General features: G+C 39.0%; 1 protein-coding gene across 1 annotated transcript in view; it reads left to right on the forward strand.

Moving 5' to 3' along the window:
• The window catches only part of LOC128648646 (survival of motor neuron protein), a 54362-nt gene extending 46469 nt beyond the window's left edge, over positions 1-7893 (forward strand). Inside the window, exon 9 of the mRNA XM_053701443.1 lies at positions 6449-7893. The gene's annotated coding sequence lies outside the window, so the exon portion shown is untranslated. The remainder of the gene's footprint in view (positions 1-6448) is intronic.
• Positions 7894-16377: the final 8484 nt, after the last annotated feature.

Below are 16377 nucleotides of genomic sequence, written 5' to 3' on the forward strand. Positions count from 1 at the left end.
GTATCTGCTATAATTTTTGGTATCTGTTTCTCCAGCTGTTGTTTGTATTGCATGTCATGACAAACTTATTAATGCAGATAAAATTTCCTTTAGTACTGTTACATTACCTGTTGCTGTTCCGTCAACATCTAATTTTCAGAGTGTTCCTGATAACATAAGAGATTTTATTTTTTAAATCCATTAAGAAGGCTATGTCTGTTATTTCTCCTTCTAGTTTACATAAAAGTCTTTTAAAACTTCTCTTTTTTCAGATGAATTTTTAAATGAACATCATCATTCTGATACTGATAATGGTTCTTCTGGTTCAGAGGTTTCTGTCTCAGAGGTTGATGCTGATAAATCTTTGTATTTGTTCAAGATGGAATTTATTCGTTCTTTATTTAAAGAAGTATTAATTGCATTAGAAATAGAGGATTCTGGTCCTCTTGATACTAAATCTAAACGTTTAAATAAGGTTTTAAATCTCCTGTAGTTATTCCAGAAGTGTTTAATCTCCCTGATGCTATTTCTGAAGTAATTTCCAGGGAATGGAATAATTTGGGTAATTCTTTTACTCCTTCTAAACGTTTAAGCAATTATATCCTGTGCCATCTGACAGACTAGAGTTTTTTTGGGACAAAATCCCTAAGGTTATGGGGCTGTCTCTACTCCTGCTAAATGTGCTACTATTCCTACGGCAGATAGTAATTCATTTAAGGATCCTTTAGATAGGAAAATTGAATCCTTTCTAAGAAAAGCTTACTTATGTTCAGGTAATCTTCTTAGACCTGCTATATTTTTAGCAGATGTTGCTGCAGCTTCAACTTTTTGGTTAGAAGCTTTAGCGCAACAAGTAACAGATCATAATTTTATAGCATTGTTATAGAATAATAATATGCTAATAATTTTATTGGTGATACCATCTTTTGATATCGTTAGAGTTGATGTCAGGTATATGTCGCTAGCTATTTTAGCTAGAAAAGCTTTATGGATTAAACTTGGAATGCTGATATGTCTTCTAAGTCGACTTTGCTTTCCCTTTCTTTCCAGGGTAATAAATTATTATTTCAACTGTTTCTGGAAGGAAGGGAACTTTTTTACCAAAGGATAAAAAATCTAAGGTAAATTTAGGTCTAATAATCATTTTCGTTCCTTTCCTCACAATAAGGAACAAAAGCCTGATCCTTCATCCTCAGGAGCGGTATCAGTTTGGAAACTATTTCCAGTTTGGAATATATCCAAGCCTTATAGAAAACCTATAGCCAGCTCCTAAGTACCCATGGAGGTGCGGACCTTATTCCAGCTCAGCTGGTATGGGGCAGATTACTTTTTCTTCAAAGAAATTTTGATCAATTCCGTTCTCAATTTCTGGTTTCAGAACATTGTTTCAGAAAGGTACAGAATTGGCTCCTGCTAAGAGATTTTTTTCTTTCCCGTGTCCCAGTTAACACAGCAAAGGCTCAGCATTTCTGAAATGTGTTTCAGATCTAGAGTTGGCTGGAGTAATTATGCCAGTTCCAGTTCTGGAACAGGGGCTGGGGTTTTATTTTATCTCTTCATTGTACCAAAGAAGGTCAATTCCTTCAGACCAGTTCCGGATCTATCAATATTGAATCGTTATGTAAGGATACCAACATTCAAGATGGTTACTGTAGGACTGTCCTGCCTTTTGTTTAGCAAGGGCATTATATGTCTACAATAGATTTACAGGATGTGTATCTGCATATTCCGATTCATCCAGATCACTTTTAGTGTCTGAGATTCTCTTTTTAGACAAGCATTACCAGTTTTGTGGCTCTACCGTTTGGCCTAGCCTCAGTTCCAAGAATTTTTTTCAAAGGTTCTTGGTGCCCTTCTTTCTGTAATCAGAGAACAGGGTTTTGGTATTTCCTTATTGGACGATATCTGGGTACTTGCTCAGTCTTTTCATTTTCGAAGAATCTCATACGAATCGACTTGTGTTGTTTCTTCAAGTTCATGGTTGGAGGATCAATTTACCAATCAGTTCATTGATTCCTCAGACAAGGGTAACCTTTTTAGGTTTCTAGAATAGATTCAGTGTCTATGACTCTGTCCTTGTCAGACAAGAGAAGTTTAACATTGATATCAGCTTGTCAAAACCTTCAGTCACAATCATTCCCTTTGGTAGCCTTATGCATGGAAATTTTAGGTCTTAGGACTGCCGCATCAGATGCGATCTCCTTTGCTCGTTTTCACATGCGACCTCTTCAGCTCTGTATGCTGAACCAATGGTGCAGGGATTACTCAAAGATATCTCAATTAATATCTTTAAACCGATTATACGACACTCTCTGACATGGTGGACAGATCACCATCGTTTAGTTCAGGGGGCTTCTTTGTTCTTCCGACCTGGACTATAATCTCTACAGATGCAAGTCTTACAGGTTGGGGAGCTGTGTGGGGGTATCTGACGGCACAAGGGGTTTTGGGAATCTCAGGAGGTGAGATTTCCGATCAATATTTTGGAACTCCGTGCAATTTCAGAGCTCTTCAGTCTTGGCCTCTTCTGAACAGAGAGTTGTTCATTTGTATTCAGATAGACAATGTCACAACTGTGGCATACATCAATCATCAAGGAGGGACTCATAGTCCTCTGGCTATGAAAGAAGTATCTAGAATTTTGGTTTGGGCGGAATCCAGCTCCTGTCTAATCTCTGCGGTTCATATCCCAGGTATGGACAATTGGAAAGCGGATTATCTCAGTCGCCAAACGTTGCACCTTGGCGAATGGTCTTCACCCAGAGGTATTTCCTCAGATTGTTCAAATGTGGGAACTCCCAGAAATAGATCTGATGGCTTCTCATCTAAACAAGAAACTTCCCTGGTATCTGTCCGGATCCAGGGATCCTCGGGCGGAGGCAGTGGATGCATTATCTCTTCCTTACAAGTGTCATCCTGCCTATATCTTTCCGCCTCTAGTTCTTCTTCCAAGGGTATTCTCCAATATTCTAAAGGAATGCTTGTTTGTCCTGCTGGTAGCTCCAGCATGGCCTCACAGGTTTTGGTATGCGGATCTTGTCCGGATGGCCTCTTGCCAGCTGTGGACTCTTCCGTTAAGACCAGTCTTTCTGTCTCAAGGTTCTTTTTTCCATCAGGATCTCAAAACCTTAATTTTAAGGTGTGGAGTTTGAACGCTTGATTCTTGGTCAAAGAGGTTTCTCTGACTCTGTGATTGATACTATGTGACGGGCTCGTAAATCTGTATCTAGAGAGATATATTATAGAGTCTGGAAGACTTATATTTCTTCAGGATGGTTTAGATAAAGGTTTGTCCGCAAGTTTCTTGAAAGACAAATCTCTGCTTTTTCTGTTCTTTTTCACAGAAGGATTGCTAATCTTCCTGATATTCATTGTTTTGTACAAGCTTTGGTTCGTATAAAACCTGTCATTAAGTCAATTTCTCCTCCTTGGAGTTTGAATTTGGTTCTGGAGGCTCTTCAAGCTCCTCCTTTTGAACCCATGCATTCTTTGGTCGGTATATATTACTTTCTTGGAAAGTTTTGTTTCTTTTGGCCATCTCTTCTGCCAGAAGAGTCTCTGAATTATCTACTCTTTTTTGTGAGTCTCCTTTTCTGATTTTGCATCAGGATAAGGCGGTGCTGCGAACTTCTTTTGAATTTTTTACCTAAGGTTGTGAATTCTAACAACATTAGTAGAGAAATTGTGGTTTCTTCATTATGTCCTAATCCTATGAATTCTAAGGAGAAATCATTGCATTCTTTGGATGCTGTTAGAGCTTTGTAATATTATGTTGAAGCTATTAAGTCTTTCCGAAAGACTTCTAGTCTATTTGTCATCTTTTCCGGTTCTAGAAAAGACCAGAAAGCTTCTGCCATTTCTTTGGCATCTTGATTGAAATCTTTATTTCATCATGCCTATGTTGAGTCGGGTAACACTCCGCCTCAAAGGATTACAGCTCATTCTACTAGGTTAGTTTCTACTTCCTGGGCGTTTAAGAATGAAGCTTCGGTTGATCAGATTTGCAAAACAGCAACTTGGTCCTCTTTGCATACTTTTACTAAATTCTACCATTTTGATGTGTTTTCTTCTTCTGAAGCAGTTTTTGGTAGAAACGTACTTCAGGCAGTGGTTTCAGTTTGAATCTTCTGCTTATGTTTTTTCATTAAAATTTTATTCTGGGTGTGGATTATTTTCAGCAGGAATTGGCTGTCTTTATTTTATCCCTCCCTCTCTAGTGACTCTTGTGTGGAAAGATCCACATCTTGGGTAATCATTATCCCATACGTCACTAGCTCATGGACTCTTGCTAATTACATGAAAGAAAACATAATTTATGTAAGAACTTACCTGATAAATTCATTTCTTTCATATTAGCAAGAGTCCATGAGGCCCGCCCTTTTTTGTGGTGGTTTTGATTTTTTTGTATAAAGCACAATTATTCCAATTCCTTATTTTATATGCTTTCGCACTTTTTTCTTATCACCCCACTTCTTGGCTATTCGTTAAACTGAATTGTGGGTGTGGTGAGGGGTGTATTTATAGGCATTTTAAGGTTTGGGAAACTTTGCCCCTCCTGGTAGGATTGTATATCCCATACGTCACTAGCTCATGGACTCTTGCTAATATGAAAGAAATGAATTTATCAGGTAAGTTCTTACATAAATTATGTTGTGTATATATATATATGTGTGTGTGTAAGTTATAGCGCAACTTCATTACAACTGATGAATTAAACTCCATCTAAATTATCACTAACATTATGGATCTGTTTTTATAAAGGGGAGAGTTTACCATCATTTTATATGTAAATATTACATTTCTGCAAAATTTAAATATTTATTCTGCAATGTAATAAATTTAAGGATACAGAAATTCATGTTAAACATAAAGGCATTCTTAACTAAAACCTATACCTGGTAGTAAATAGTATTTTCTTTACTTATAAATAAAAGGTCACATTTCTATCACACATGTTTTAAATGTTAGTCAAGGTTTTTTTTTATTAATATATCTAAAGTTTAAAAGTACTTGCTTCATTTTGCAATTTCTATTTAAATAGGTAAAGCATTCACAAATTCATTTAAGTCCATTCATAAAAGTAATGCAGATAAGACCAGATTCTTAGAAGTTTCCATGTGTATTGAAAGATTTGTCTGCCAAACAATTTTTAATTTCTTAAATGATCTCTTCAATAAATAACCATTTCTTATAGCAACAAAACTTAATTTTAAAACAAGATGTCATTCTTGGAGCTTAAAAGGACACTGAACCCAAATTATTTCTTTCATGATTCAGATAGAGCATGTAATTTTAAGCCACTTTCTAATTTATTCCTATTATCAATTTTTCTCTTGCTATCTTTATTTTAAAAAGAAGACATCTAAGATTTTTTTTTTTTTTTTGGTTTTATAAAACTTTTATTGAAATATAATTGCGATACAATACAATGCAGATTCTAGAAACAATTGTACAGTTGGTAGGTGGGTACCTGTGGCCTCACTCTATGCAAGAGTCCATGGGGTTTAAAGTCTAAGTGGTCCTTGCATTGGGGCATATTGAGTGAGGGGATTCAATGACAGTCCTCTTAGTTGTGGCAAGTTCCCAGTTTGTTAAGAATGTAACGCAATTGGAAGATAAGTGAGTCCGTGCGTTTCAGCTGCAACGTACATGGCTGTAAACAGTTATTAACAGTTGTAAACAGTTATAAACAAATAACAAATGCCTTTCTGTCCTTTAGTATCGCCTTACCTGCCTATGTAACATAAGAGTAATGTATAGTGAAGGGGAAAGAGGGAGGGGAAAGGTGAAAGAAGAGGGGGGGGGGAGGGGGGGGAGGAGAGGGGAGGGGAGGGGGGGGGGGTCTGGTCGGAGGCATTGTTCCCTACGGGGCGCCGGGCGGGGTAGAGTGTGTCGTCTCTCTCAGGGTGTGGGAGAGAGACTCCCAGTAGAAGATTTTTTTTTTATTTAGAACTCTGGACAGCACTTTTTTATTGGAGGATGAGTTTATCCACCAATCAGCAAGAACAACCCAGGTTGATCACCAAAAATGGGCCGGCATCTAAACTTTCTTGCATTTCAAATAAAGATACCAAGAGAATGACGAAAATTTAATAGGAGTAAATTAGAAAGTTGCTTAAAATGTCATGCTCTATCTGAATCACAAAATAAAAAAATTGGGTACAGTGTCCCTTTAAGAAAGCTACACAAAGACATAAACCATGTAATTGTGTAGAAATATGGTCCTGACTCCTGGCCATTTGCACCAAATTAATGTAGCAGCTGAATTTCCCACTGTCATATGGTATGATGCAACTTCAAATTTTAGTTTTGATTAATTTCCAAAAGATGTATGTTTGTAAAGCCACACACAGCAGTAGGGTGTGCTTTCTGTATGCACTTTTAGAATCTATATAAAGATGATGCTCACTTGAGTGTTTAGTATTTTTTTTATGATTTAATCGGGTGTTTTTTTTATCCCATTATACAGGCATCTCTCCTACGGAGAGGACATGTCTTTCCAGACCGTTAACACAGAACAGTGAAGACTAAAAGCTTCTGAACCTCGTCTGCCATTCTGTTTTGAATTTGGTCACTGTTTAGTAATATATATCAGTTTTGATATTTTGAGCTTTAATACTATGATACTCCTATCATAGAATTGTTTGCTCTATAAAACAAAATATGTATTTAAAATGCTGTACTCTGACAACTATTGTAAGATAAGTGATCTTTTTGTTCAAGGAGCAACATCTGAGCTCTCTGCCACATTACTTTGTCCTACTGAAATATCTGGTTTGCAAAGTTATTATTGTGTACTCCATATATATGATGTGTAAACCACTCCCATAATCAAGAAACCATAGCAAGCAAAATGTATGAAAAGTCCTATCTCCATCCATTCCTGGTTTCGGTAAAGTCACTCCTTACTGCACTCTTGCTTGACTTGACGGCATAGATTAACAAAGGCACTGGTGATGCTGGAGAACTAAATTTGGCCAGTTTGTGAGGCATTTCTAGCACCAAACAGTTGCTAATCTTTGCATCAAGTGAATGCAGTGTGTAGTTCAGACATTGACTACCTATAGTAATTGTACCACAGGGATGGTCATCGGTTTGTAGGTTTCTTTCAAATTCCCAGATTCTGGTTTCTCTCTTATTATGGTATAGTGGTAGTTTTTTTTCTGTTGAAGGGACATTTTAATGCAAATTAATGGTTTAATTTGTTAGAGCATAATTGTTTGTATTATTGTCCCTTTCTAACTATATTTTTAACTTAGACAAAAGGTTTAAACACACAGCTAAATTCATTAAGAGCCACAATACATTGCAGCTCCTATGCAGGATGCAGTTGATAAACAAAGTAGGAGTGGCATATGGATGTAGTCACCAATCACCAGTTATGTCCTGCTTAGGAGCTGCAACGTTCTGTGTTGTGTTTGCAGGACTTACGTAACATTTTTATTTTAGCACTAGAATGTCTCTGTCTCTTTAAGCATATAGATCTTACACTGAGGGGATAGCATGGTTGTATATTTCACAAGGGAATGAAGGAAATATTGTACAGCAATTACTGTGCAACAGGAACAATTCATTCTGCATGCAAATGTAGAAAATTGTTTCAGCGTGAAATAACTTTAGAAACAAAGTATTATTCTTTAGTTTTGGCCAAAAGATTTTAGTAACTTTTGCTTCTAGTCATCTAAAACTGACTTCTTTTTTTCTTTTTCTTTTTTAAATAGGATTTTTGATGTTTTCTGGTGTGACTCATGTTTTGAACTTTCTAGATAAGGAATAGTAATGGTAAAACCTACACAATTATAACCTTTCAAACGTAAAGGTTATGTTACAACATTGTTAACATCATGTTTCTCATTTTGTTTGTTAGTATGCCTTTTTTTATAAGGAACAATAAAATTAGCATTTTCTTCAGAACTCCAAGTCTTATGTATTTAATGGAAACAAGAGTTAGTGACTCTGGTTAAAGAGCAACACTGTATACTGTATTAAAAACAATAATTTCATAACAGTTGTAAAACTATGCGTTAGTATAATTAGCTAAAATGTTAGAACTTAAAATGATATTAAACAGTCTGTTAAATTGTTGTGATAAAAGAGCACTAAGCAGTGGCTTATACCGATTGCAATATGTATTGTTCATCTATTGAATTTACCTTTTTATTTATTTTTTTTAAACTTCATTTGTGCAATGTCCATTGCTACCTGTGACAGCCCTACAAGGAAAAGCGGCTGTGGTCTCTGCAGGAAGCTTATCTAACTTTGTCATAAAACTTCCAGTTCTCTCTATAAAAATTATCACTTAGTTTCTCACTGTATCCCTGGCCCCAGTGTGATGAGTGGAACATTTTTGAAACTTAAAGGGAAAATAAACATTTATGCCGTTTTAAGACCCTTTCCAATTTACTTTCCTTATCAAATGTTGCACAGTCTTTTTATAAACACACTTTCTGGGTAACAATATCCTACTGAGCATGTGCACAAGCTCACAGGGTGTACGTATACCAGTCTGTGATTGGCTGATGTCTGTCACATGATACAAGGGGCCGGAAAATGAGAGAAAAATAAATTTGTCAGAAAAAAAAATCTACTGCTTATTTGAAATTCAGAGTAGGTGTAAAATCATTGTCTTTTTATTATGTACTTGTTAATGATGTAATTCTACTGCATTGAGTGGTCCTTTAAGTTTTCTTCTGCCATTCCTGAGCATAAACATCATTGCTCTACATTGCAAAGTGCCACTTTAAGCCCAGGAGTGCCATTTAGGTTTATTACATGTGTTTATTGATCAATCTTCAATACCTTTATTACATTTTCTAACTATAGAAAGTTCATGAGGCCCAGGCTTGTACCTGCACACGATCCAGGTGATAAAGGTGCGTTGTTCGAGTAGGGTTAATATCCTCTACTCAGGCTATTTTCTCTGCCCCTCTACATTATCAGGAGCTTTAACAACAATTCTCATTTACAAGTTCTTTCCTATTATCACACTATACCTATATCATCTGAAACTAAAGAGGAAATCTGCTGTCTTTCTCATATCAAGACCTGGAACAGGAGAACCAGATCTCTTTCCTTTTGGCAAAGCACCAGATCTCCCTCTGAGATCTGTTTTTAGACTTTTTGCTTCCAGACTGAACACTGAAATTCACTCTTATTAAAGTAGTGATTGTTCATGTTACCAAACTTGGGCTCAACACATAGCTTATGCATTTCCACCTTTCTCTATGATTCCAAGGACTTTTTTTATATCTATCAATCCTGATAATCACTCCAGCCCAACTGTTGTACCCATCCTTTCTAGACATGACCTTTAATCACTATTCTTCCTCGGTTACCTCACCTTCTCACCAATCCACAAGACCTCCCTCTTGAACAAATTCAACTTGGCTCTCGATGCCTTGTAGATTGGGCGATTTTGGGGAACCTTGGTCTCTCAATAGCCTATCAGAAGGAACTAAAATCTTCATGCACAAATCTTGAGCTCCTTGAACCTGTAAATCAGGGTTGCCCAATAGGTAGCTTGGGATCTACCAGTAGATCCCGAAAGCGATGTTGGTAGATTGCGGCTGATGTGGTCAAGTTACGCGATCTTAACACTGGGGCATGAGTAGAGTATGGTTGCTAGGGATACCGCTTTATCTACTGCAGTGTGTGAAGGGGCAGGTCATTAAACAGTCTGATGGTCGGACACGAAAAGTGCTACAGTATTGGATCTTGAGGGATATCAGTTTCAATCAGTCAATGTAGATTTTGAACGACAACACAATTGGCCTATCAAAAGCATGGTTGAGTGAGTAGTCTCCCAATAGATATGGCGGTATAGTCTAGTTAGGAGGGTAAACGTCAATAGATAGAAAAAGTAAATGCGGAGGCTGCTGTGCTAAAGGAACAAGTCTGATTGACGTCTGGCAAATGAGCGTGTTGACCCGGTAAGAAATGGTCTGCATGGTGCGCTATTGAAATGTATTTGTGTAATCCTCACTGGGTTATATCAGGCCAAGCCTGCAGCGCAAAGTAAAGGGTGTCAGTGGCATAAATTTGAATGCAGTGTTTTGTAACATGGCACAAGGGGTTGCTCCTGTTAACCCGAATTAAAGTCAGTGCTACTTTTGTCAGGATTAATCTGTTTCTTTTTGCTTTTGCACATACATGTGTTGCTAAATCATGCAACCTTAAAGGAATATGAAACGCACATTTTTTTAATGATTCAGAACATGCAATTTTAAACAACTTTGATTTTTTTTATTTTTTTTTAAATTAATTTTTATTTGATTTTAGAATGAAAGGTAACACTTGGGGACACACAGGACCCCTGTTCAAACATACACAAACAAAAGGATCGGACACGCAGGTCCGGTTGCAATAGCTGTCAAAACATTGATACATCATAAATAAATTGCAAGGATTTGTGGTGAAAATAGTTCACCAAGATTGAACCCAGACGTGGGCTCTGAATATGGGGGGGGGGGGTGCCTATAGATTAAATTTAATGTTCCAAAGAGCTAGTCAGGATAAATAGCTGTAATATGTGTTAATGGGTTTGACCATATAAATTGAGGAGCAGGTTCTGCCAACATACTAGTCAACAAAATACCCAGTACAGACTGTACGTAACACCCACTGTACCTAGCACACACTATATCTAGCACTCATTGCACCTAGCACACACCGTACTCAGCACACCTTATACCTAACCCTTGCTGCACTTAACACTCATTGTACCTAACCCACGCCGTGCCCAGCACACACACAGCACGTTCATTATATCTAGCGCACACTGTACTTAACACACATTATACCTAACACACACCGTACCCAGCACACTCTGTACCTAGCACATACTGTATCTAGCACCCACCATACCTAGCACCCACTGGGTCTAGCACTCATTGTACCCAGCTCACATTGTATCTAGCACTCATTGTGCCAAGTACACATTATACCCAACACATACTGTCCCTAGTACACATGATACCAAGCACACATTATACCTAGCACACAATGTACCTAACACATGCAGTGCTTAGCACACACTGTAACTAACGCACATTATACCTGGCACACATGACACCTAGCTCCCGTTGTATCCAGCACACGCCGTACCCAGCACCCACCTTACCTAGCACACACTGTACCAAGCTCACATTGCACCTAGCACACGATACCTATTACACACTAAATTTAGCACCCACTTTACCCAAAACACGCAGTACCTAGCACATACTGCACCTAGCACAAATTATACCTGGCACACATTATACCTAGCACACGCTGTACCTAGCACACGCCGTACCCAGCACCCGCCTTGCTGAGCACCTAGCACATATTGTGCCTAGCATGCATTGTACCTAGCACGTATTAAACCTAGCAGGCATGGAACTTAGCAGGCATGGTACCTAGCACACGCTGTGCTTAGCACACATTATACCTGGCACGCACGATACTTAGCTCCCACAGTACCTAGCACACTTCATACTTAGCACACGCCGTACCTAGCACCCACCTTGCCTAGCACACCCTGAATCTAGCACACACTGTACCCATCACATGCAGTGCCTAGCACATGCTGTATTCAGCACAAATCATACCTGGCACACATTATACCTAGCTCACGCTGTACCTAGCACACGCCGTACCCAGCACCCGCCTTACCCAGCACCCGCCTTGCTGAGCACACGCTGTACCTAGCGCACATTAAACCTAGCCCGCATTGTACCTAGCCCGCATTGAACCTAGCCCGCATTGAACCTAGCCCGCATTGAACCTAGCCCGCATTGAACCTAGCCCGCATTGAACCTAGCCCGCATTGAACCTAGCCTGCATTGAACCTAGCCTGCATTGAACCTAGCCTGCATTGAACCTAGCCCGCATTGAACCTAGCCCGCATTGAACCTAGCCCGCATTATGCCTAGCCCGCATTATGCCTAGCACACATGACACCTAGCACACATGACACCTAGCACACATGGTACCTAGCACACGCTGCGCCCGGCACCCGCCCTGCCTAGCACACATTGTACCCACTTTGCCTAGTACACGTTATACCTAGCACACATAGTACCTAGCACACATGATTCAATATTAAAGATTTGAGTGTGTTCATTGAGGTATGTAATAAGGCATGTCTGCATTCAAATACAAATGCTTATCTATCTATGCAATTAGACATTAAGAGCCACTATCTTCGTAAAACTCAGTCCCGCTGTCTCGGCCGCTGACAGCAGAACATTTAATACCGTGCTGTAGAGCGAATGTTGTATGTAAATTAAGAACTAATGCTAATGTATGTGTAGGTAGAATAAAATACTATTGCCTGAAGATCTGCTGCAATTCTTAGTCTGAGTAGCCTAATATCCCATTTATCAAAACACACTATAGGATATTTCGGCATTGAATGTGAGAATCACCTTTGTGATTGCATAACTCTATATGGAGCATGTTGAATATTGTTGGCATTCTATCACATATAAAATGAGTGCATTTATACAAGTGGTACATAGCTGAATAGGTTGTGGGAAATTGTAGGAAGAAACTCAGAAGTACATCTGCATATACACAACTGGACTATGAAACTGGTATCTGTTTATACATCAATACATAAAACATGTAAGTACTTATTAAACATAAAACATTAATGACCTTCCTAGAGTCTAGTTTAATTGACATTATGTGTCAGCAACGAAGTCTGCAGATTTACTTGTATAAGATATAATAGGGAAGCAGGTCCTGGGCAAAAATATAATGTAGCCCATTTCTTTTAGGGAGTAACTGAACAAAGCACAAATAAGACTAAAGTGCTCTCAATACGAACTGCATAGCCTTGCGACCTGGATCCAAAAGGAGCAGAAAAAACACATAACTGAAATGTGGGGAGGGAAATCACGCAAACATATAACTTGTTATCTTGGGTTTGAGAGTTAATATATTATCAGTCTCTGTAATCGATGCTTCTAAACAAAGCTAGGATCCTCACCATGTTGATATCCTTCAGCCTATTCCACACTTTAGCAGACTGCGTCTCTTAGTTGTGAAAAGCTTCTCTTTAGGACCCCATAAATTGGTCACTGGTGTTGACATGAGAGGAATAGCTGGTCTGCAGTAGTGATGTTCTGAGTACCCTGTGAGATACGATTGTTCCGTCTGCAGCATTCTCGATGATACTGGGCTCCTCCATTTCTATAGCCCGCATGGATCTCAAATCTGCCCATATTGTGTGACAACCGATCCCCCTAAAGAATGCCATAGGGTGTCATTGTGTGCAGTTCCACACTCTGAAAGGTAAAGCCAGCACTCCGATGTCTTTGCTGCGTCACCGAACATCCAAGATGGGGACCGGCACTATTTCTCCTCTGTACTGTGGAGCCGCCTCTGCAAAAAGCCCTTTCTTTACCCGGAGCTTACCGTAGTTATAGTCAAGGAGGCACAGGTTGTTCCTTTGTCGGTTACCACATATTTGGTGTGGACAGGGTTCCACTAGCCAGTTAAATATCATATCGGCGCCATAATTATAAAGGCCACATACATTGGGAGGATGCTCCAGGACATACCTTCAGATTCTGGAACCACCGAGGTGAAACCTGGTTGGGTGACAATCCTATCTGTGTGGAATTATAGGTAATATAACAACATCCTGTACGTGGGATAAAAAAAGGACAGAGTGTGGAGAGGGGTCATATGGCACATGTCTGTTGGTAAAACAAGAGTCGGACTCCACACTGTGATCTTTATGGATCATATTTATATTACTTCCAACCCAGGCTGCGCTAAACCTCAATCCAAATAATTAATGAAAAATAAGAATTAAACTTTCCCAAATTACGATTAACTTTGCTAGGTCATTTATAGCGAGGGCATTGAAATCAGTACGCAGTCCCAACATACAAATGCAATTCTCCAGAAATATGACATTTATAAAAGAAACAAAAAATATAATTTATGCTTACCTGATATATTAATTTATTTCATGGTGGTGATCACACCATTACTCCTGGGAATTATACTCCTGGCCACTAGGGGCAGGCAAAGATCCCAAACTCACAAAGCCCTTAAAACTCGCTCACCGTACTGGAAACTAGTCTGGCATATAGAGAAGCTAGAAAAGTAGAAAGTAGGGGGAAAAAACTTGAGAGCGATAGGAAAGAGAGAGGTGGATACTTAAACAGCCACCTGAAAAAAAACAGTCACAATAGAAAAAAATTCTGAGGGGGCTCGTGGGTTTCACCACCATGAAAGAAATTAATTTATCAGGTAAGCATAAATTATATTTCTCCTGTTAAGTGTAGTCAGTCCACGGGTCATCATTACTTATGGGATATTAAATCCTCCCCAACAGGAAGTGCAAGAGGATCACCCAAGCAGAGCTGCTATATAGCTCCTCCCCTCTACGTCACACCCAGTCATTCTCTTGCACCCAACTAATAGATAGGATGTGTGAGAGGACTGTGGTGATTAAACTTAGTTTTTTATATCTTCAATCAAGAGTTTGTTATTTTAAACGGCACCGGAGTGTGTTGTTTCTTTCTCAGGCAGAATTTGAAGAAGAATCTACCTGAGTTTTTGTATATGATCTTAGCGGACGTAACTAAGATCCGTTTGCTGTTCTCGGCCATTCTGAGGAGTAAGGTAACTTCAGATCAGGGGACAGCGGGCAGGTTCACCTGCAAAGAGGTATGTTGCAGTATATTATTTTCTAAGGAATGGAATTGACTGAGAAAATACTGCTAATACCGATATAATGTAAGTACAGCCTTAAATGCAGTAGTAGCACTGGTATCAGGCTGATATGTATGTATGTATGTTTACACTTAAGTATTTCTGGGGAATGGCACTTCACTGGGAAAATACTGTATGCATATAATTTTTAGCCTAACTTGCAGTGTGAGCGACTAGCAGCAGGCTTTTTAATGACATTTCATATATTAGATTTTAAACGTTTACTGGCATGTTAAATCGTTTAATTATCTGAGGTACTTGGTGAAAATTGTTTTGGGCTTTATTTTCCACATGGCTGTCGTTTGTTTTAAATTAAAACAGTTTACTGAGCTTCCCTCACTGTGGTAGTGTGAGTGGGAGGGGCCTATTTTGGCGCTTTTACTACGCATCAGAAATTCAGTCACAGTCTGTCTTTTTCTCCCTGCATGATCCAGGACGTCTCCACAGAGCTCAGGGGTCTTCAAAACTAGTTTTGAGGGAGGTAATCACTCACAGCAGACCTGTGAGACTGTGCTTGACTGTGATAAAAACGCTTATATTTTCAATTGTTATACGTTTTTTTCTGATATTAAGGGTTAATCATCCATTGCTAATGAGTGCAATCCTTGCTAAATTTGGTTTCTATAACTAATCCGGTTCATTGTTATTCAACTGTGAGTTTTTGTGTGCTTCTTAAAGGCACAGTAACGTTTTTACATATTGCTTGTAAATTTAGTTGAAAAGTATTTCCAAGCTTGCTAGTCTAATTGCTAGTTTGTTTAAACATGTCTGACACAGAGGAATCTCTTTGTGCTATATGTTCAAAAGCCAAGGTGGAGCCCAATAGAAATTTATGTACTAATTGCATTGATGCTACTTTAAATAAAAGTCAATCTGTACATGTTAAGCAACATTCACCAGACAACGAGGGGGAAGTTATGCCGACTAACTTGCCTCACGTGTCAGTACCTGCATCTCCCGCTCAGGAGGTGCGTGATATTGTAACGCCAAGTACATCAGGGCGGCCATTACAAATCACTCTACAAGACATGGCTAATGTTATGACTGAAGTTTTGTCTAAATTGCCAGAACTTAGAGGTAAACGAGATCACTCTGGGATGAGAACAGAGTATACTGATAATGCTAGGGCCATGTCTGATACTGCGTCACAATTGGCAGAGCATGAGGACGGAGAGCTTCATTCTGCGGGTGACGGATCTGATCCAAATAAACTGGATTCAGACATTTCAAATTTTAAGTTTAAGCTGGAAAACCTCCGTGTATTGTTAGGGGAGGTGTTAGCGGCTCTGAATGATTGTAACACAGTTGCAATCCCAGAGAAAATGTGTAGGTTGGATAAATATTTTGCGGTACCGACGAGTACTGACGTTTTTCCTATACCTAAGAGACTTACTGAAATTATTACTAAGGAGTGGGATAGACCCGGTGTGCCTTTCTCACCCCCTCCTATATTCAGAAAAATGTTTCCAATAGACGCCACCACACGGGACTTATGGCAAACGGTCCCTAAGGTGGAGGGAGCAGTTTCTACTTTAGCTAAGCGTACCACTATCCCGGTGGAGGATAGCTGTGCCTTTTCAGATCCAATGGATAAAAAGTTAGAGGGTTACCTTAAGAAAATGTTTGTTCAACAAGGTTTTATATTACAACCCCTTGCATGCATTGCGCCTGTCACGGCTGCGGCAG

The sequence above is a fragment of the Bombina bombina genome, chromosome 2 (assembly GCF_027579735.1).
Source record: "Bombina bombina isolate aBomBom1 chromosome 2, aBomBom1.pri, whole genome shotgun sequence".
Classification (NCBI taxonomy): domain Eukaryota; kingdom Metazoa; phylum Chordata; class Amphibia; order Anura; family Bombinatoridae; genus Bombina; species Bombina bombina.